This window comes from Lasioglossum baleicum, unplaced genomic scaffold, assembly GCF_051020765.1.
Source record: "Lasioglossum baleicum unplaced genomic scaffold, iyLasBale1 scaffold0434, whole genome shotgun sequence".
Classification (NCBI taxonomy): domain Eukaryota; kingdom Metazoa; phylum Arthropoda; class Insecta; order Hymenoptera; family Halictidae; genus Lasioglossum; species Lasioglossum baleicum.
The window spans coordinates 16,118-39,303 of NW_027469494.1; the positions used below are offsets into that span (position 1 = coordinate 16,118).

The 23,186-nt window shown below is 32.1% G+C and overlaps 1 pseudogene; it reads right to left on the bottom strand.

Annotated features, from left to right (window-relative positions):
* Window positions 1–4,278: 4,278 nt before the first annotated feature.
* On the bottom strand, window positions 4,279–5,842 carry LOC143220226 (cytochrome c oxidase subunit 1 pseudogene; annotated as a pseudogene).
* Between the last annotated feature and the right edge of the window lie 17,344 nt (window positions 5,843–23,186).

Sequence of the window (23,186 nt, forward strand, 5' to 3'; positions counted from 1 at the left end):
AATTAGGTATTTATGGTAGATATGTAATAATAATTTCTCCTGGATTAAGATCATCTGGATTATAATATTTAATTGAAATAATTTATAAACAAACAAATAGAGGTTTATTAACAATTAATAAAGCTATAATCAATTTAATACCCTCAATATCTTTAATGTGATTTATGTTTTGTTCTTCAAATAGATCTGCTCCGTTTTCAATAGATTTAACTTTAGAAATTTTTTTATTAATAAGTTGAATTTATAAATATAAAGTTTTATTATTAATATTACTTTGATATTATTTATTACTATTTATTTATTCAATTTAATTATTTTCATTTACTGATCATGGCAATTATTATTTTAAATGTAACTTATTAAATGGTTAATAAATTAATTATTATACTTTAATAATACATTGAATTCCTTTAAATATTTTTGTATATAATTTAATTTTAGTTTAAATTTAAATAATTAGAAAATATTAATTTTAAAAATTAGTTTTAATAATAAGATATTAATTTTAAATTATAATCAAATTATATATATATATATATATAATATAATATATTTATTTTCATTAAGTTTATTTTTTTTAATTTTAAATTTTTATTATTTATCAATTAATAATATTATTATTGTAGAATGAAATATTTTTAGATTGAATTCCACAAAATTTAATTGCATAATTTATTTGAATTCAAAAAGAATTATATTTTTATTTTTAGAACCATTAATTAGATCTATAATTTTATGATATAGAATTAGTTATATAAATTAGAAAATTTTGTAATTAAACGATTTTTTATTTAGTAACATTATTCTTAATTTCTATATATTTTTAATTATTAGTTTTAATATATTAACTATTATAATTGGCTGAGATGGATTAGGATTAATCTCTTATTGTTCAATTAGTTATTATCAAAAAAATAAATCTTTTAATTCCGGAATATTAACAATTACTTTAAATGGTTTAGGTGATTGATCATTATTAATATTAATTTCTATAAAAATAATATTTGGTAGACGAAATTCATCATTATATAAATTTAATAATTTAATAATAATTTTATTTATTATATTAATTGTTATTGAACTGCACAAATTCCGTTTTGTACATGATTACCAATAGCTATAATAGGTCCAACAACAGTTTCATCTTTAGCTCATTCTTGAACATTAGTAACGACAGGTGCATATTTATTACTTCGACATTTAGAATTATTAGAAATAAATTATAAATATTTTATTTTATTATTTTCAAAATTAACAGTATTATATTCAGGCATTTCTGAAAATGTTTAATAAGATATTAAAAAAATTGTTGCATATTCAACTTTAAGTCAATTAAGCTTTACAATAAGAATTTTATCTTCAAACTTATAGGATTTAGCATTTTTACAATTATTTATTCATTCAATATTTAAATCTTTAATATTTATATGTGTATTAAGTAATATTAGTTATTTAAATAATAATCAAAATTTAAAATTTTATACTGGAATATTTTACATTTATCCAATAAAAAGATTAATATTTATATTTTCTTTATTTAGTATAATAGGTTATCCTTAATTAGTTGGATTTTATTCTAAAGATTTAATAGTTGAATCTTATATTATTTCAAAATTAAATTTATTTAGAAATTTAAACAAATTATTAGAACAATATTAACTATTATATATTCTTTTCGAATTATAATAAATTTATTAAATAATAATTTTAATTTTAATTTAATTTACATGAAAGAAGATAATTTAATAAATTTTTGCATATTAATTATAATCATTTTTAGAATTTTTAAAAGTAAAATTATATTTAATTTAATATTTATATTAGAAATTATAATTTGCAACCTCTTTATAGAAATATTAATCTTTAAAATATTTATATTAAGATTTTTATTGAATAGAATTTGAAACAAATTAATATTTTTAAAAAATATTATAATATTTTATTATAACTTTATAAATTTAAATTTAATTTATAAAAAATCTTATTAAAATCATTACAATATATTTATTTCTATGAAATTATATTTGAAAAAATTATTATAAAATTAATTACAAGTATATTAATATATTATTAAATAAAATCAATATTTATTTTAATTTCAAAATTTATAATATTATTAATTTTTATATTTTTATATTTTTATTATTAACATTTTAAATTAAATTATTTATTTATTAATTATTATTATATATATACATACTATATATAAGATTTTTTATAAATCAAATTTTTAAGTCGAAATTAAACGTAAAATTTTTACTGTTATATATTTAATTGTTATAATTTAAAATTTAAACTTTATATAGAAAATATAAAATTTTATATAAACTACATAAAAAATTGGAATTTTTATTCATTAAATTTATTAATAATAAATTACTTCTAATTTGGCTTCAATTAAATATATATATATATATATGTAAGTTAGAAACAGTAATATTGTTAATATTAATTATAAAGGTGGAAGCTTTATTTATTTTTATCTCATTGAATATTTAAATTGCTTATAAAAGGAGTATAATATTGAAAATATTCAAGAAAATTTTTAATTTTTTAAATATTTTTTTCATACTTAAACCAATTTTTAATTTAAAATGATTTTTTATATCTTTGATTTCACAAATCAATATTTTTTAAACTATTTAATTATTATTAATATAATCAATTAAAATATTCATTTATTCATTCAATTAATAATATAATAAATAAAGGAAATAGAAGAAAGGAAATTAATAATTCTATATAATAATCATATATATTATTTAATATAAAGTAATTGGTATTAATACAATAATTTCGGCATCAAAAATTAAAAATATTAAGGATATTATATAAAAATGAACAGAAAATGGTAAAACAGCTTTAGAAATTATATTGAATCCACATTCAAAATATAACATTTTTTCTAATTTATTTTTAAATATTATAGGAAATAAAATTAATGAAACTAATATTACTAATAAATATAAATAAATAAAATTTATTATAATAATTACTTTATATATATTAATTTTATAATAAAAACATATATTAATAAATTTATGAGAATAATAATATTTGAATTATATTTTAAATTATAATGAATTCTTTACATTCTAATTTAATAAATTTAATAAATAAAATGTAAATTCAATTTAAAATAATATGATAATTATTGAATAAAATAATATAAAATATAATAGCAAAATAAATAAATATTCAATTAGAAATATAATTTCTATAATAATTTATTGTATTTATTGGATCAAATATGTCAAATAAATTTATAAAATTAATATTCATTTATTAAAATTAATTTTTTTATTATGATATAAATTAATTAATATATAATTTAAATTAATTATGAAATATAATAAGTTAAAAATTATAAGAATATATAGATCACATATAAAAATTGGTCTTATTTGTGGAATTTGTGAAAGTAATTTTTACTATTATTGATTTAAGAAATCAATTCTTTTAAATTTAAGATATTTAATGATTTAAATATTTAAAAAATAATAAAATATATTTTTTTAAATTGACAATTTAATGTTATATATTTTAACTTATTTTTTAATTAAACTTTATTGTAAAATCATTTTATAAAATTAGTTAGATATGTTCTTTCAACAGTAATTGGCATAAATCTATGATTTATACAACAAATTTCAGAACATTGTCCAAAATATAATCCAGCTCGTAAAGAAAATAAATTAAATTGTTTAATTCGTCCTGGAATTGCATCAATTTTAACACCTAAAGATGGTACAGTTCATGCATGAATATATCAGGTGATGAAACTAATAAACGTGAAAGTAATTTTATAGGAAATACTATTCGATTTTCTGTATCTAATAATCGAAATTGATTTATTGATTCTCATATTAATATATATGAATCAAGTTCAGTGTTATTAAAATCAGAATATTAATAAGATCAATATCATTGATAACTAATTGATTTTATTTGACGAAAAGGATTTAATAATTCATCAATATAATATAAAAACTTTAAAAATGGAAAACAAATATATAATAAAACAATTATTGGAATAATTCTTCAAATTACTTCAATTAAATGATTTTTTAATAAATATAAAGTAATAAATTTATTATTTACAATATCAGCAATTAAATATGAAGTAAGAACAATAATTATAGATATAAATATTATAATAAAATTATGTAAATAAATTAAATTATCATAATATAAGGAATTTGAATTTTGAAAAAGAAATGTATTTCATGTTGCTATTTTTAACAATAAAATTAAATTTTATATAATTGAATTTCAAATTCATTGCACTTTTCTGCCATATAAAAATTTTATAATTATTAAAATTCTACACTGATTAAATGAATGATTTAATAGAGGATAATTTATTAATCATTCTAAAGAAGATTGAAAAAATTTAAATAATAATAAACGTTTATAAATTAAACTTTCTAAAATTAAAAATAGTAAAAAAGTTATTCTATTTAATGGAATAATAGAACCAACTGATGATAATTGATTTCAACAATAATAAGCATCAGGATAATCAGAATAACGTCCAGGTATTCCTATTTAACCTAAAAAATGTTGAAGAAAAAATGTTAAATTTGCTCCAATAAATATTATTAAAAATTGATATACTAATCATTTTTTATTAAATATTAAACCAGTAATTAAAGGATATCAGTGAATAAATCTTGAAATAATAGAAAAACCAGCTCCTATTGATAAAATATAATGAAAATGAGCAACAACATAATATGTACCATGGAAAATAATATCAACTGATAAATTAGATAATATAATTCCTGTTAATCAATCCTCCAATTGCAAATAGCATAATAAAACATAAAAATTATATAATAGAATTATTTAATTTAAATTTTGAACTATAATAAGTTGCTAATCATTTAAAAACTATAATTCCAGTAGGAACACCAATAACAATAGTTGCTGATGTAAAATAAGCACGAGTGTCTACATCTAGTCCAATAGTAAATATATGATGAGCTCAAACAATAAAACCTAAAAATCCAATCCCTAATATTGCATAAATTATTCCTAAATTTCCAAATACTTCTTTTTTACCACTTTCATTTACAATAATTTGAGAAATTTATTCAAAACCAGATAAAATTAAAATATAAACTTCTGGATGACCAAAAAATCAAAATAAATGTTGATATAATACAGGATCTCCTCCTCCTATAGGATCAAAGAAAGATGTATTAAAATTGCGATCAAATAATAACATTGTAATAGCTCCTGCTACTACAGGTGAAGATAATTAATATAAAATAATTGTAATAAAATGAGATCAAGGAAATAAAGGTATTTTATCTAAATCTAATCTAAAATTTTTGATTAATATAACTGTAGTTATTAAATTTGTAGCACTTTAAAGTAATGAAGTGCCAGATATATGTAAATAAAAAATTGTAAAATCTACAGAAGGAGATGAATGAAAAATGTAATTAGATAAAGGTGGACATACAGTTCAACGAGTTCTAGATATGAAATTAAAAATTCTTCTAGTTAATAATAATAATAATGAAGGAGGTAGTAATCAAAGTCAAATATTGTTTACTCGAGGAAATGATATATTAGGTGATCTTAATATTAGAAGAATTAATCTATTATCAAATTCTCCACTTAAAATAGGTATAATTATAAAAAAAATGATTAAAAATGCATGACTGGTAATTAAAGAATTATATAATTGTTCATTATTTAAAAATATTCCAGGAATTCTTAATTCTACACGAATTAAAAATCTTAAGGTGGAACCAATTATTCCCGATCATATAGCTAATATAACATAAAGAATGCAAATATCTAAATGATTTGTTGATATTAATAACTTAATTAAAATTTTAATTAAAATTTGTTTTTAATTTTGAAAAATAATTGTTTTTAATTTAACTTAAAATTTGTATGGTATTAAAAAATTAAAAAATTTTAATAAATAAATTTACAATTTATTTCATTTATCAGACATTATACATTTTATATTTATTAATTTCTAATTATAGTTTAAAAAATATTAAATTGCAAACTTAAAATTATATAAATAAAATGTATTAAGTGTTTAATATTTATAATATATTAAATATAAATGCTATTAAAATATTAAACAGTGAAAAAAATAATATTAAAAAATTAAACTTAAAATTAAAATTGATGATAAATTTTTAAAAAATTTATATTTATAAATAAAAATATAATAATTCGTATATAGCAATATAAATAAATATTTCTGATTAATAAAACTAGAAGTCAAATAAATATATTATATTCAATAATATATATAAAATTTTTAATTAATAATCATTTAATAATAAAAGAAAAAAAGGTGGTAATATTGAATAAATTAATAAAATTAATAGAAATTAAATAATTAAATTATTTTCATACTTTAATGTAAAATTATTTAAATTATTACACATAAATTTATATTTATATAATAGGAATAATAATATATAAGTGATTAATATATTAAATAATATTAGTAAATAAAAATACCTTTCGTTAATATAATAAACAATAATTAATATATAATTTAATATTAAAGTTGAACATCTAATTCTTTCTTTTATATTAATTAATTTTATTATATAAATAGATAAATATATAATTCTAAAAATTCCACATAAAATTATTTCATAATCTAATTTTAAATTTAAACAAAAATTTAAAATAATAAATTTTATTAAAGTTGAAAATAAAAAAATACAATTAAATATTATTAACTCATAAGATATAATTAGTAAAAAATGAAAAGTAAATAATCCTAATTATATTATCAATGACATGAATAAAAAATAATTTAATAAATTTTCCAAATAAATTATTTCAACCAAATTTATAAAATTTATTATAAAAATTACCAATAAAATTCTAGAAATTATTGATATATAAAAGATCAATAAACTCGATAATTTATTATTAGAATTTAAATTAATTATTCTAATTCTATTAAATGTTACAATCTCAAAAATAAATCACTTTAAAATAATATTTGATAATAATACATAAAATAAATACAAAATAAATATTAAATATATAAAATTTATAGATTTATATTTCAAAATCAATTCGTATAATTTATTTAAAATTAAATTATACTATAATTTTTGAAATTATTTAAAAATTTTTTTAACTAATAATAGCAAATAAATTTATATAAATATCTTGTCAAAATATTCCTTTTATCAGGAATATTATATATATATAATAAATTATTATATATAATTAATAAACCCATAAAATATTAAAATAAATTAATAAATTAATAACTTTCAGTATTCATAAATTTGCAACTTTAAATACATTATTATAAAATAATTAATAAACCTATAAATATTGAAAGCAATATTCATTTAATATTTTTATCTTTTATATCCTTAAATAAATTAAATTAATAAACCTCTGAAGTATTAAAATAAATAATTTTTAATATTTATAGGTTTTGTATTCGTAAATAAATTAAATAATTAATAAGCCTATAGATATTAGTAATATCCTTAAATAAATTAAATTCATAAGCCAAAAAAAAATTAAAATAAATAATTTTTAATATTTTATAGGTTTTGTATCCTTAAATGAATTAAATAATTAATAAACCTATAAATATTAATAAACTATATTCATTTAATGTTTATAGGTTTTATATCCTTATTAAATTAATAAACCAAGAAAATATTAAAATAAATTATAATACTTATATATTTTGTGTTTTTAAATAAATTAAACAATTAATAAACGTATTAATATTAAACAATTTTCAGTATTTATAGGTTTTGTATACTTGAATAAATTAAATAATTTATCAATCTCATTAAATAAATATTTATTTAATACTCATAGATTTTAAATAAATTATTACAAGTTAATTAATATACCTATAAATATTAAATAAATCACATTCTGAAGTATAATTATGTAATAAACTAATATTATAATTTAATTATAATTATATTCTACTCAACTAGAATAATATAGAATTAATTATTTATACTACTAAAATAGAATAAAATTAATTATTTATAATAAAATAATTTATACTACTTGACTAAAATAGTATAAAATTAGTTATTTATAATAAATTAGTTTATACTACTCGTCTGAAATAATATAAATTTAATTACTTATAATAAATTAATTTGTACTACCCGACTAAAATAGTATAAAATTAATTATTTATACTACTAGAATAGTATGAAATTAATTATTAAATATATATTTCATATAAAATTAAATTTTTATAACATATCGGCAGATTATGAATCTATCAGCTAAGTAATCAGCTTATTTATATTTTAAATTTAATAAAATTTGTCAACAGCAGCAAATTTTAATCGAACAAATTTTCATATTATGTATGCAATAAAATTAGCTCACCACAATACTAGTCAAACCAGGTAGTCCGCTTCTGAACCTGCTGAACAGTATTGGCATTAGACACGCAATTTCATGGTATGAATATTAATTAACAGAATCAAACTGTTGTTGCACGTTCCCTATTGCTATATAGTCAAACTTTTTACCGAAGGGCTTACTTTCGGAGAAGCTAACCCGCTGCATCCAGATGATGTCTCCGTGTTTAGAGGATCATATTAGTTTACACTTTAGACACGGGCACATTAATTTCATGTATGAATTCTAAGATTGAGTGTTAAACGTATCGAGAAAGTTACCACCTTCCCTGGGTGCCGAACGGCCATGTCAATACCTTCACCTATCCTGCGATTCCAACAGAAAAACGAAGTACTCCGGGAGCAAATACGCTGAGCAGTATTGCCAATAGACACCTTAATTCTCAGTTTGAATATTACAGTAGAGCGTCAAACCGTTTGAGATCGATACCAATTGGTATAAAGTCAAACATCTTATCGATGGCCTTGCACTTGGAGAAGCAAACTCGCCGTTTCGAGAGTATTACTTCGTGCTCAGGGAAAGAAATTAATCTACATTTCAGTGGCGGGCACCTTAACTCTACGTATGAATTAAAAGGTCGAGTGTCAAACCGTTCGAGAACATTACCACCATATGTAAAATACGAACGGCAAAGTCATATCCCGTCATTCCGAGGGGCATCCCGGGAAAACTGAGAGTAAGTCCGCTGATGAGTATTGGCATTTATCACCTTAATTCACGGCATGAATATTTATGTAGAGCGTGAAACCGTTTGAGAACCTTACCTATTGCTATATAGTCAAATGTTTGACCGAAGGCCTCACCCACCTAAAAACAGACCACCAGTATCGATAACATAATAGCGTATTCAGAGCTACGAACTAGTATATATTTTAGTGACGAGTACCTTAATTTGATGCATGATTTAGAGGATCGAGGGTGAAATGGTTCGAGATTGTTACAACCATCTATGAGATACGAACGGCTTCGTCAATAGCTTCAGATGTCCAGTGATTCCAAGAGTCAAATCATGTAACACCGGAGTAAATGCACTGAAGACTATTGGGAATTGTGACCTTCCTTCACGGTATTAATATTAATGTAGAGAGTCTAACCGTCGGAGAACATTACCAATTCGTGTAGAGTCATACCTTATTCGAATACCCAAGCTTCCTAGATCCAATTCTGCTGTAGCGAGTTTCCTGATTAATGTCAGCAGAAACAAATTAGTTGAAATTTTAGGGGAAGGACAACACATCGTTGTGTATGACTTTCACCGTCGGGATTTAATGCGTTCGAGAACGTGACCACCTTCCATGAGATTCGCACGCCTATGTCAGTAGCTCCACCTATCCAGTGATTACGAGAGTTGTCCAGGAACTCCGGGAGTAAGTTCGATGAAAATTATTTGTAACAGACAACTTGATTCAGGGTTTGAATCTTACAGTGGAGCGCCAGACCATTGAAGAGCGATACCTAATCGTATAGAGTCAAACATTGTACCGCAGGTCGGACCTTCCGAGAAGCTAATCCACTGTACCGAATGTATATCATCGTGTTCAGGGAAGCAACATATTATGAATTTTAGTCACCTGCACCTCAATGTCATGTATGAATTAGAAAATCCAGGGTCAAAACGTTCGAGACCGTTTCCATCCTGCTTCACAGTCGAGCGGTTAAGACGACATCCACACGTATCTTGCGATTCCGACAAATAACCAGGTACCCCAGGACTAAATCCGCTGAGCAGTATTGCATCAAACGACTTAATTCGCGGTTAGAATATTAAAGCAGAGGGTCAAACCGTATGAGAGCGTTACCAATTGATACGTAGTCAAACGCTTCACCGAAGCCCTTCCCCACCGGAAAACTAACCCGCTGCATCGAGAATATAACCTCGTATGCGGAGAAAGAAATTAGTATTCATTTCAGTGACGGTCACCTTATCTGCATGTAGGAATTACTAAGTCGGTGGTGAAACCGTTCGTGACCTTTAGCATTCGCTTTGAGTGTCGAACGTATAACTCAATAACTCCATATATCCTCTGATTACGAGATTCAAATCAGGTAATCCGAGAGTATGTCCGCTAAAGAATGTTGGCAACTGACACCATAATTTACAGTTTGAAAATTAAAATAGATCGTAAAACCGTTTGTGTACGTTACCAACTTTTATAAAGTGAAACACTTTACCGAAGGCCTCACCATCCACGAACTTCACCCGCTTCAACGAGAGTATAACATGGTGCTCAGAGAAACAAATTCGTATACACTTTAGTGCCTGGCACCTAAATTTCACGTATGATCGAGAAGGTCGATGGTCAAACCGTTCGAGAATGTTACCACATTCTTTCAGATTCATACGGTTATGTCAGTAGCTTCGTACATCCTGTGATTCAGAAAGTCAAACGTGATATTCCGGGAGTAAATCCGCTTTACATTATTGGTAATAGATACCTTTATTCGCGGATTCAATATTAAAATAGAGCGCTACACCAAGTGAGAGCACTACAATTGCTATGGAAACAAACATTTTACAGAATGCCTTATCGGCCGCGCAGCTAACCCACCGTATCGACGGTAGGGCTACGTGTTTATGGAATCACCGTGTATAAATTTAGTGTCGGCACCTTAAAATTCTGTATGAATTAGAAGGCCTAGGCTCGAACCGTTCGAGAACGTTACCATACTCTTTGAGAGACGAACGGCTAACTGTATATCTTCACTTATCCAGTGATTCCGAATGTCAAGTTAGGTATTCCTGGAGTAAATCGGCTGAACAGTGTAGGCAACAGACACCATAATTCACGTTTTGAAAATTGAGGTTTAAACTCTAGCCGTCGGAAAACATTATCAGTTGGTATGATACCATTTTTTATTCCGAATGCCATGTCTTCCAAGAACCACACACGCTGCAGAGAGTGTCATGTATAGTGCTTACGGAAACCAACTAGTAGCCATTATAGCTGGAGCACATCTCATTTTCTTGTATGAACAGAATAATCGAGAGTCACAACCTTCGAGAACGATCCCATATTCTTTGAGAGTCGAACAGCTGAGACAATAGCTTCACCTATCCTGTTATTCCGATAGTGAAACCAGGTATTCCAGGTGTAAATCCGCTGAAAAGTGTTGGCAATGGACACATTAATTCGCGGTTTGAATGTTACAGTAGAGCGCCAAGCGTTTTGGGCGCGTTGACAATTGGTATAAGGTCAAACGTTTTGCCGAAGTCCATACTTTCACAGAACCTCACCGCCGTCATCGAGAGTATAAGTTCGTGTTCACAGAAAGAAATTAGTATTCATTTCAGTGACGGGTACGTTATCTTCATGTCGAATTCCAAGATCGATAGTCACACCGTTCGAGAACGTTGACACATTCTGTGAAAGACGAACGGCTAAGTCAATAGCATGAACTATCCAGTGCTACGGAGAGTAAAACCAGGTATTCCTGGAGTAAATCGGCTGACGAGCATTGGCAATAGATACCTTAATTTGCAGATTGAATATTAAGGAAGGCCGTCAAGCAGTTGTAGAACATTACCAATTCGGGCAGGGTTAAACTTCTTACTGAATGCCATTCCCTCTGAAACACAGGCCAGCTGTGTCGCGAGTATAACACCGTGATCTGAGGTACGAACTAGTATACATTTACTGAAGAGCACCTTAATTTCATTCTCAGATTAAGAGATCGATTTCTAAACCTCTCGAGAAAGATGTCACCATCTGTGAGAGACGAACTGCTAAATCAATAGTTTCACGTATACTGCGATTACAAGCGTCAATCCAGGAATTCCCGGAGTCATTCCGCTGTATACTATAGGCAGTGGACTCCATGATTCACGGTTTGAATATTTAAGTACATGGTCTATGCTTTGTAGAACATTACCTATTTGTATTAATGTCAAAAGTTTTACCGAAGGACATACCTTCCGAGACAGTACAACTTCGCGTGTAGCGAAGGCAATTAATCTACATCTTTGTGACGGGCCCCATTATTTCTTTTAGGAATTACAAGATCAAGGGTTAAACCGTTTGGTAACGATACCTCACACTCTGAGTATCGAACTGATAATTCTATAGCTACACCTATTTTGTGATTCTGATTGTCAGACATGTTATTCCGGGAGAAAATCCGCTTAACAGTATTAGCATTAAACCCCATATTTCTCAGCTTGTATATTAAGGTAGAGCGGCAAACTATTTGAGAACGTTACCAATTTGCATCGAGTCAAACCTTTTACCGAAAGCCTTACCTGAGGTGAATCTAACCTAATGTATCGGGAGAATAACATCGTGTATAGTGGAACAAATTACTATAAATTTTAGTACGGGCACAGTATTTTCTGGAATGAATGAGAAGATCGGGTGTCAAACCGTTCAAGACCGTTACTACTGTCTATGATATTCCAGACAGCAGAGTCAATAGCCTCCCCTATCCAGTGATTCAGAGAGGTAAGCCAGGAATTCCGGCAGTAAATCCGCTGAACAGTATTGGCATCATACACCCTATTTCACGGTACAAATATTAAACTCCAGAGGCAAACCGCTGAAGAACGTTACGAATTAGTAGTGAGACAATCTTTTTTCCGAAGACCTTACCTTCAGAGAAGATAACCCGCCGTCTGGTGAGTATAACTTAGTATTCAGAGAGACAAATTAATATACATCTTAGTGTCGTGCACCATAATATCATGTATGAATTAGTGTACCGATGGTCAAACCGCTCGCGAACGTTACCACCAACCTTGAAAGACGGACGTCTATGTCAATAGTTTCACCTATCATGTGATTCCGAAAGTCAAACATGGTATTACCGGATTAGATCCGCTGAAATGTATTGGCAACAGGCACCTTAATTCACGGTATGAATATTAAAGTAGCGAGTCAAGCCGATCTAGACGCATTATATCGAGAGTATAACTTCGTGTTTAGAGACGGACATTAGTATACATTTTAGTAACGGCATTTAAATTTCATGTATGAATTATGAGGTCGAGTGTGAAACCGTTCGAGATCGTTACCACCTTTCTTGAGAGTCGCACAGCTGACACAATAGCTTCATTGATAGTCGAATGTCCAAGTCTGCAGTGTCACATGTCCCTGTGCTTGCGAGAGTTAAACCACGTGATCGGGGTGTACAGCCGCTGAAGGTTATTCGCCATACACACCATAATTCACGGTATGAATATTAAGGTAGACAGTCAAGCCGACGGTGAATATTTCCAATTTGGATCAGTATTCAAACGGAATGCCTTACTGTCCGAGAACCTAACCCTCTGTATCGAAAGTATTACTTCTTGTTTCGAGAAGCAAATTAGCTTTCATTTGAGAGACGGGCAGATTAAATTTACATATGAAACAGGAGATCGAATGTCAAAACATTCGAGAATGTTACCACCTTCTTGGAGAGTAGAAGCGCTAAGTCAATGCCATCCCCAATCCTGTGATTGCGGGAGTAGTAATCCGCGACTAAACCCGCTGTACAATAGGGCATTAGACACGCTTTTTCACAGCATGAATATTAAGTTAGAGAGTCCAACCTGTGGATGAACATTACCATTTGGTCCACGGTCAATCTTCTTACGGAAACCCTTACCGTCTGAGAAACTCACCGGCTGAATAGAGAGTATAACTTCGTGTTTCAGGAAGCAAATTTGTGTTCATTTTAGTGACGGGCAACATAATTTCACATATGCATAAGAAGAGTGATAGTCAAACCGTTCGTGAACGATACCCCCATATTTGAGTGTCGAATGGTTAAATCAAAGGATTCACCTATCATGATACTCCGCTACGGAAACCAAGAATTTCGCGAATCCATCTGCGGCACACTATTGCTAATTGACACCATAGTTCACGGTATGAACTTTAAATGACAGAGTCAATCCTTTGTAGAACGACACGTATTCGTATAAAATCAAACTCTTACCGACAGCCTCGCCTTCCGAGAAGCCTAGATTGGTGTAGGGAGTGTTTAGCTGACTGTTCGCGGAAACAAAATGGTACATACTATAGCAGACGGACACCTTATTTCTGTGTAAGAATAGCATAAACGGGAGTTGAACCGTGCGAATACATTACCACATTCCTTGAGAATCGCAGATATACGTCAATAGCATTTCCCATCCTATGATTCCGAGACGCAAACCAGGTACGCCGAGAGTAAATTCCCAGCGCAATATCGGCAAGAGACAGCTTAACTCACGGTATGAATATTATAGTAGAGAGTCAAACTGTCGTAGAATATTACAAATTTGTATAAAGTCATTTCGTACCGAATACATTACGTTCCGAGAACATATCCCCTTGTCGCGAGCGTCTTGCATGGCGCGCACGGATAAAAATTAGTTGACATTTTTACAGACGACCTATCATCGTGTATGAATGGAAAGATTGAGTGTCAAACAGTCCTACAACGATCCCACCTTCTTTGAGTGCCGAACTGTTAAGCTAATGGGTGCACATATCCTATTATTCCGAGGGACAGACCAAGTACCCCTGGAGTCAATGCGCTGTGCACTATTTTCAATGCACACCATAATTCACGGTTTGAATATTAATGTAGAGCGTCAATCCGTCTGATAACATTACCCATTTGTATTAAGTCAAACGTCTTACGGAAGACCTTACCCACCGGATGCCTAACGCACTGTATCGCGAGTATAATATCGTGCTCAGTGATTGAAATTAGTATCGTTTTAGCAGGCGCGCAAGTTGTTTTCATGTACGAATAGCAAAATCGAGGGTCAAACCGTTCGAGAATGTTACCACCTTAACTGAGATCGTACGGTTAAGTCAATTGCTTCATAAATCCTGTGATTACAGCCAGCGATAGGTTCACCTACCTGTGATTCCGAGAGTCAAATAATTATTCCGTAATTATTCCAGGAGTAATTACGCTGGTCAGTATTGCGAATAGACGCAATAAAAACGGTTGTAGAGGGTTACCAATTGGTATGGAGTCAAATATTTTACCGATAGCCCAACTATCGGAGACGGTAACCCACCGCACAGAGAGCATTTCTTCCTGTTCAAAGAAACAAATTAATATATATTTCAGTCCCGGCACCTTAAATTCATGTATGAATTAGAATATCGTTGGTGAATCCGATCGAGAACGTTACCACCCTCTTTGAGTGTCGATCGGCTAGGGCTATAGCTTCTCCTATCCTGCGATTTCGAGGGTCAAACCGTGATTTCTGGGAGACAATCTGATGAAAAGTATTGGGAATAGGCAACCTTAGATCTCGGTATGAATATTAAAGTAGAGCGGCAAACCGTAGGAGAGCACAACCAATTGGTATAAAGTCAAACCTTCCACCGAATACCGTACCTTCCTTGAACCTATCCCGCTGTATCGAATATCATGCTTGGTGCCCACGGACACAAATTTGTAGCCCTTATATCAAACGCACAGCGTTCTTCATATATGAATAGGAAAATCGACAGTCAAACCGATCAAGAGCGGTCGCACCTTCCCTAAGTATCGAACGTCTATGTCACGAGCTTCGCCTAACTTGCAATTCTGGTAGTCAAACAAAGCATTACTGGCGTAATGCCACCGTACACTATTGGCAATGGACTCCTTTATTCATGGTTTGAATATTAACACGGAACGTCCTACGGCTGTAGAACGTTACGAATTGGATAAAAGCCAAACGTTTTACCGAAGGCCTTACCTTCCGCGAACATCACCCGCTACATCGAGAGTATAACATCGTGTTCAGAAAAACTAATTATTATTCATTTCAATAACGGGCACCTTAATTTCATGTATGAATTAAAAGGTCGGGAGGTAAACCGATCGTGAACGTTACCACCCTCTTTGAGAGTCCAACGTTGAAAGCAATAGCTCTAACGGTACCAGTGATTCCGAGAGCCCAACCAGGTATTCCGAGAGTCCAACCAGGTATTCCGAGAGTAAATCCGCTGATCAGTATTGGCAACAGACACATTAGTCCATGGTTTGCATTTTAAAATGAAGCGTCATCCCGTTTGAGATCGTTACCAGTTGCTACAAAGTCAAGCGTTCTACCGAAAGCCTTACAGTCCGAGAAGCTAACTCGCCGTAACGAAGGTATGAACTTCTTATCGAACTTCGTGGATAGAGAAACACGTTAGTATACACTTTAGTGACGGGCGCCATTATTTCATGTATGAATTAGAATATAGAATGTCTAATCGTCCGATGATCGTTACCACCTCCTATAAGAGTCGAACTGATAAGTCAATAGCATCACATATCTTGTGATTCCGAGAGTGAGAATTGGCGATTGACGCCGTAGTGCAAGTTATGAATTTTAAGGCAGACCGTCACACCGTTACAGAACGTTACATGTTCGTATGGAATCAAACCTTTTTTCGATGCTCTTACATTCCGAGAACATAACCTGCAGTATCGAGAGTATGAGCATCAAGTTGTTCGAGATCGTTGCCATCTTCTGAGTGAGTCGAACAGCTATGTCCATAGCATCACTTATCATGAAGTTAAGAGAGTCAAACTAGGAATTCCGGGAGAATGCCCGCTGAAGAGTTTTGGCAATAGACAATTTAATTCGCGGATTGAATGTTAATGTAAGCGTCATAGCGTTTTAGAGCGTTGACAATTGGTATAAAGTCAAACACTTTACCGATCCCCATACCTTCGGAGAAGCTAATCCGCCGTTTCGAGAGTATAACATCGTGTTCAAAGAAGTATATCAATTTTCATTTCTGTGGCGAGCGCCTTAAAATGATGCATGAATTAATAGATCGGGAGTCAAATCGCTCACCAATGCTACCACATTCACGGAGAGACGAAAGGCTAAGTCAATAGCATCACCTATCCTGTTATACCGAAAGTCAAGCCCGATATTGCGGGAGTAAATGCGCTGTACAGTATTGACGAGGCAGACCTTAATTCACGATATGAATATTTTGTAGAGAATTTAACGGTCGTGGAATATTACCTTTTCGTATATAGTCAATTTTGTACGGAAGGCATTCCGCTGAAGGCAGTGTCTTGCTTACTGTTCACGCCGAAACAAATCAGTAGTCATTTTAGCAGACGCAAGCCCTATATTCATGTACGAATTGAAAAATCGAGAGTCAAGCTGTTCGGGAACGCTACCACCTGCTTTATGAATGGAACGGCTAAGTCAATAGCTTCACTTATCCTGTGATTCCGAGAGTCCAACCAGGTATTGCAAGAGTAAATCCGCCGATCATTTTTGGCTACAGACTCCGTACTCCGTGGTTTTCATTTTGAAATATTGCATCACCCCGTGTGAGATCGTTACCAGTTTCTTCAAAGTCAAGTGTTTTTCAGAATGCCAAACCGACCGAGAAGAAAACCCTCTGTATCGACGGTGTGACTTCGAGGATATAGAACCACATTAGTATAAATTATATTCCCGAAAGGATAGACCGTGGATTTTATAATTCATTCATGAAATTAGGTCCCGTCACTAGAATGGCTACTTTTATGTTTCCATGAACACTAAGCAAGACACACCTTACAGAGGGTTGGTCTTCTCGGAAGGTAAGGCGTTCGGTAAGCAATTTGATTCTATGCGAATGGGTAAAGATCTACAACGGTTTAACTGAGTGCTATAATATTCAAACCCTGAATTAAGTTGTCAACAGCCATTACCATTCAGCGGACTTACTCCGGCAATACCTGGTTTGTCTATCGGAATCGCAGGATAGGTGAAAGCTAATGACTTAGCCGTTCGTCCCTCACGGGACGTGGCAACGTTCTGGATAGGCTTGATCCTCGATCTTCTAATTGATGCACGAAATTATGGTGTCCGTCTCGAAACTGTAAGCTATTGTGTTTCTCTGGGCACGAACTTATAGTCTCCAAGCAGCGGGATAACTTCCGGGCTGTAATGCTTTCGGTATAATGTTTCACTTCGTAGGGATTGGTAACGTTCTCGAACGGATTGAGGCTATACTTTATCATTAAAACCGAGAATTAAAATGTCCATTGTCAATACTCTTCAGCGGATATACTTCTGGTATACCTAGTCTGACACTCCGACCCACAAGATAGGTGCAGCTATTGTGTTGTACGTTCCAGTTCAGACAGAAGGTGGTATCATTCTCGGACGGTTCCATCCTCGATCTTCTCATTCATACATGAAATTACGGTGCCATTCGCAGAAATGTATATTAATTTGTATCTCTGAATACGTAGTAATGCTCTACAAACATCGAGTTAATTTCACGGATGGTAAAGTCTACTGTAAAACTTTTGACACTATCCCAATATGTAACGGTCTACGAATGCTTGACTCTGTACTTTAATATTCTAGCCGTGAACTGAGGTCTCCACTGCCAATATTGTACAGCGGCTGGACTCCCGAAATACCTGATTTGACTTTCGGAATCACAGGAAAGGTGGAGCTATTGGCATAGCCTTTCGTCTCTAACAGAAGGTGGTAACGATCTCGAACGGTTTGATCCTCGACATTCTAATTCGTACATAAAGTTAAGGTGCTCGTCACTGAAATGGTGACTAACTTTTCTTTTCTGAACACGATGTTATACGCTCGATACAGGCGGTTTGTTTTTCGAACGATAAGATCTTCGGTAAGACGGTTGACTTTGTAGCAATTGGTAACGATCTTCACCGGTTTGACAGGCTGCTTTAATATTCAAACCGTGTAGCAAGATATCTCAAAATAATACTGTTCAGCAGAATTACTCTCGCAATACCTGCTTGACTCTTGCAATCGCAGGACACGTGCATGTATTCACTTGTCTGTTTGAGCATCATAGAAGGTGGTTACGGTCTGGTATTATTTTACACTGCATCTTCTAATTTATACAAGAAATTAGTGTGCTATCACTATAATGTAAACTAATAGGATTCTCTAAACAAGAAGTTATACTCTCGATACAGCGGATTAACTTCGTGGATCGTAAGGCTTTCGGTAATAAGTGTCTATCTTATATTCTCGGACGGTAGGATGTGCGTTAAGGAGTATGACGATATATCAAATGGTAACGTTCTCAAACAGTTTGTGTCTCTATTTTAGTATCCGTACCGAGAATTACAGTGCCTATTGCCAATGCAGTTCAGCGGTTTAATTTCTGGAATATCAGGCTTGTTTCTCTCTATCACAAGGGTTGGTGAAGCTATCGGCGCGGCAGTTGGATTCTTCCAGAAGGTACAAACGATCTCGAACGGTTTGACACCCTATCTTCTATCTAATACATGAAATTGAGGTGCCCGTGACTAAAAGGCATACTTCTATCCTTCTGTGAACACGATGTTATGCTCTCGATACAGGGGTTTAGCTTCTCGATCGGTAAGTCCTTCGGCAACATGTTTCACCATATACCAATACGTAACGCTCTACATCGGTTCAGTTCTGTACCTTAATATCTATAGCCTGAAATAGGGTGTCCAATGCCAATGATGTACGGCGGATTTACTCCAGGAATAACTTGTTTGGCGCTAGGAATCACAGGTTGGGTGAAGCTATTGACTTGGCCGTTCGATTTCGAAAGAAGTTTATAACGTTCTCGATCGGTTTGACCCACAATCTTCTTATTTACACAGCAAGTTAAGGTGACCGTCACTGAAATCAATAACAATTTGATTGACTGAACCCGAAGTTATACTCGAGACGACGGGGCTGAGCTTCGCGTAAAGTGTGGCATGGGTGAAACGTTTGCCGTTATTCAAATTGGTAACGCTCTCAAACGGCTTGATGCCCTCCTTTAATATTCAAACCGATAAATAAGGATTCTATTGTTAATACTGCTGAACGAATTTCCTCCCGGCATATCTGGCATGAATCTCGGATTCACTGGATAGGTGAAGCTACTGATACAGCCAGTCGACACTCAGCGGACGTGGTGAAGCTCTGGATCGCATCGAAATCCGATCTTATAGTTCATGCACGAAATTATGGTGTCCGTCTTTAAAATGTATACTAATGTGCTTCCCTGGACACGAAATTATTCATTACCATTTGGTGACGCTCTCACGCAGCATGACGCTCTGCATACATATTCATACCGTGAATTATAGTGTCAATTACCAGTAATATGCAGCGGACTTACTCCGGTAATACCTGGTTCGACTCTCGGAATCACAGGATGGGTGAACCTATTTCTTGGCCGTTCGTCCCTCACAGATGGTATCAACGTTATCGAAGGGTTTGATGCTCGATCTTCTAACTCATACATGAAGTTATGGAGCGCGTCACTGAAAATGAGTACTAATTTCTTTCCCTAAACACGACATTATACTCTCGATCAGGGCGCTGAGGTTCGCGGAAGGTTAGGCCTTCCGTAAGAAGTTTGACTTTTATAAACATTAGTAACGTTCACAAACGGATTGAAGCTCTACTGCAATATTCAAACAGTGAATGAATGTGTCCATTACCAATACTGTTCAGGAGATTTACACCGGATTTCCTGATTTGACTCTCAGAATCACAGAATAGGTGAAGCTATTGGCTTAGACGTTCGAATCCCAAGGAAGGTGGTAACTTTCTCGAACGGGTTGAGCCTTGATCTTCTTATTCATAATAAAATTAAGGCCCCAGTCACTAAAATTTTCAGTAATTTGATCCTCTGAACACGAAGATTTGCTGTCGATAAAGCGGGTTAGTTTTTCGGAGGGTAAGGCATTCTATAACAAGTTTGACCAGACACCTATATGTTATTTTCTTCTATGGCTTGGCGGTCTGCTTTAATATGCAAACCGTGAATGAAGGTGTCCATTGCGCATACTGTTGAGGGGAATTACTCCCGGAATACCAAGTTTGACTCTCGGAGTCACAGGATATCTGGAGCTATTGACTTAGCCTGTCGAATCTCATACAAGGCGGTAACGGGCTCGAACGGTTTGATCCCCCATCATCTAATTCATGCAACAAATTAATGTGGTCGTGAATAAAATGTACACTAATTCGCCCTCCGACAACGACGATATACTAACACTGAAGCGAGTATAGTTTGCGGAAGGTAATGCCTTTGGTGAAGCGTTTGTCATTATACCAACTGATAATATTCTCAAACGGCTTGGCGCTCGATTTTCATAATCAAACTGTGAACCAAGATGTCTATTTCCAATAGTGTTCAGCGTATTTACTCTTGGATTACCTGCTTGCACTCTCGGAAATACAGGGTGTGTGGAACTAGTGACTTATCCGTCTGACTTGCAAAGGGGGTGGTATCGTTCTCGAACGGTCTGACCTAACATCCTCTGGTAAATACATGAACTGAAGGTGCCAGTCACTAAAATGTCTACTAATTTGCTTCTCGGAACACGAAATAGTACCCTAAATATAGCGGGTTAGCATTTTGGATTGTAAGGCCTACGGGAAAGAGTTAGAATGTATACGAGTAGGTATAGTTCTACAACGGTTTGACGCTCTACTTTAATATTCCAACACTGAAAGATCGTTTCTATTTCCAATACCTTCCAGCGGGTTTATTCCGGGAATACCTAGATAGGATCTGAAACCACAGGTTAAGTGAAGCAGTTGACTTCGCCATGTGATTATCAAAGTATGTGATGACGTTACCGAAAGGGTTGTCGCGTGATCTTGTTATTGATATACGTAATTAAGGTACCGGCCATCAAAATAAATACTACATTGATTCTACGAACTCGATGAAATATTCTGGATACGGCTTAGGTTCACGGAAGGTAAGCCCTTAGGTTAGAAGTTTGACTCCATACCTTTAGGTAACGTTCTATGACGGCTTGACTCTGTACTTTAGCATTCATAACGTGGAGTAATACGACTAATGACAATACTGCACAGCGGACTAGCTCTCGAAATACCTGGTTTCATATTCGGAATCGCAGGATATGTGAAGGTATTGAATTAGCGGTTCGTCTCTCACAGAAGGTGGCGAAGGTCTCGAGCGGATTGACCATCGATCTTGTAATTCATACATGATGTCAATGAGCTCTCTGAACACGAACTCATACTCTCGGTGTAGCAGGTGAGGCCTCCGGTAAAACGATTGACTTCATACCAATTGGTAACTCTCTCAACGGTATGACGCCCTTCTTTAATATACAAACAGTGAATCAAGCTGTCAATTGCCAATGCTCTGCAGCGGACTTACTCCCGGATTTCCCGGGATCCATTTTCGTTATCACGGGATGGGTGAAGCTATTGACTTATCCGAGCGCCTCTCACAGAAAGTGCCAACATTTTCGAGTGGTTTGACCCTCGATAATCCAATTCGTACATGAAGTTGAGATGCCCGTCACAGAAACGAATACTAATTTGTATCTCTGAACAAGAACTCATACTCTCGATGTAGCAGGTGAGGTTCGCGGAAGATGAGGCCTTCGGTAAAGCGTCTGACCTTATAACAATTCGAAACGTTCACAAAGGGTTTGACGCTCTATCTTCTAATTCATACATGAATTTTAGGTGCCATCACAAAAATATAATCTAATTTGTTTCTCTAAAAACGTAGTTATCCTCTCGATACTGCGGGATAGCTTCAGACACGGTAAGGCTTTCTGATAGACGTTTGACTTTATACCAAACGGTATCTTTCTCAAACGGATTATCTACCTTAATATACATACCGTGAATTGGGGTGTCAATTACCAATACAGTTCAGCGGCTCACACCTGGAATACGTGGTTTGACTCTCGGAATCGCAGGATCGGTTAAGCTATTGACTTCGCCCTTTCGAATCTCAAAGATTCGTTCTCGAACTGCTTGACCCTCCATTTTCTAATACATACATGAAGTTAAGGTGCCCGTCACTTAAATCAGTACCATTTCTTTCTCTGAAGATGAGGTTATACAACCGATGTAG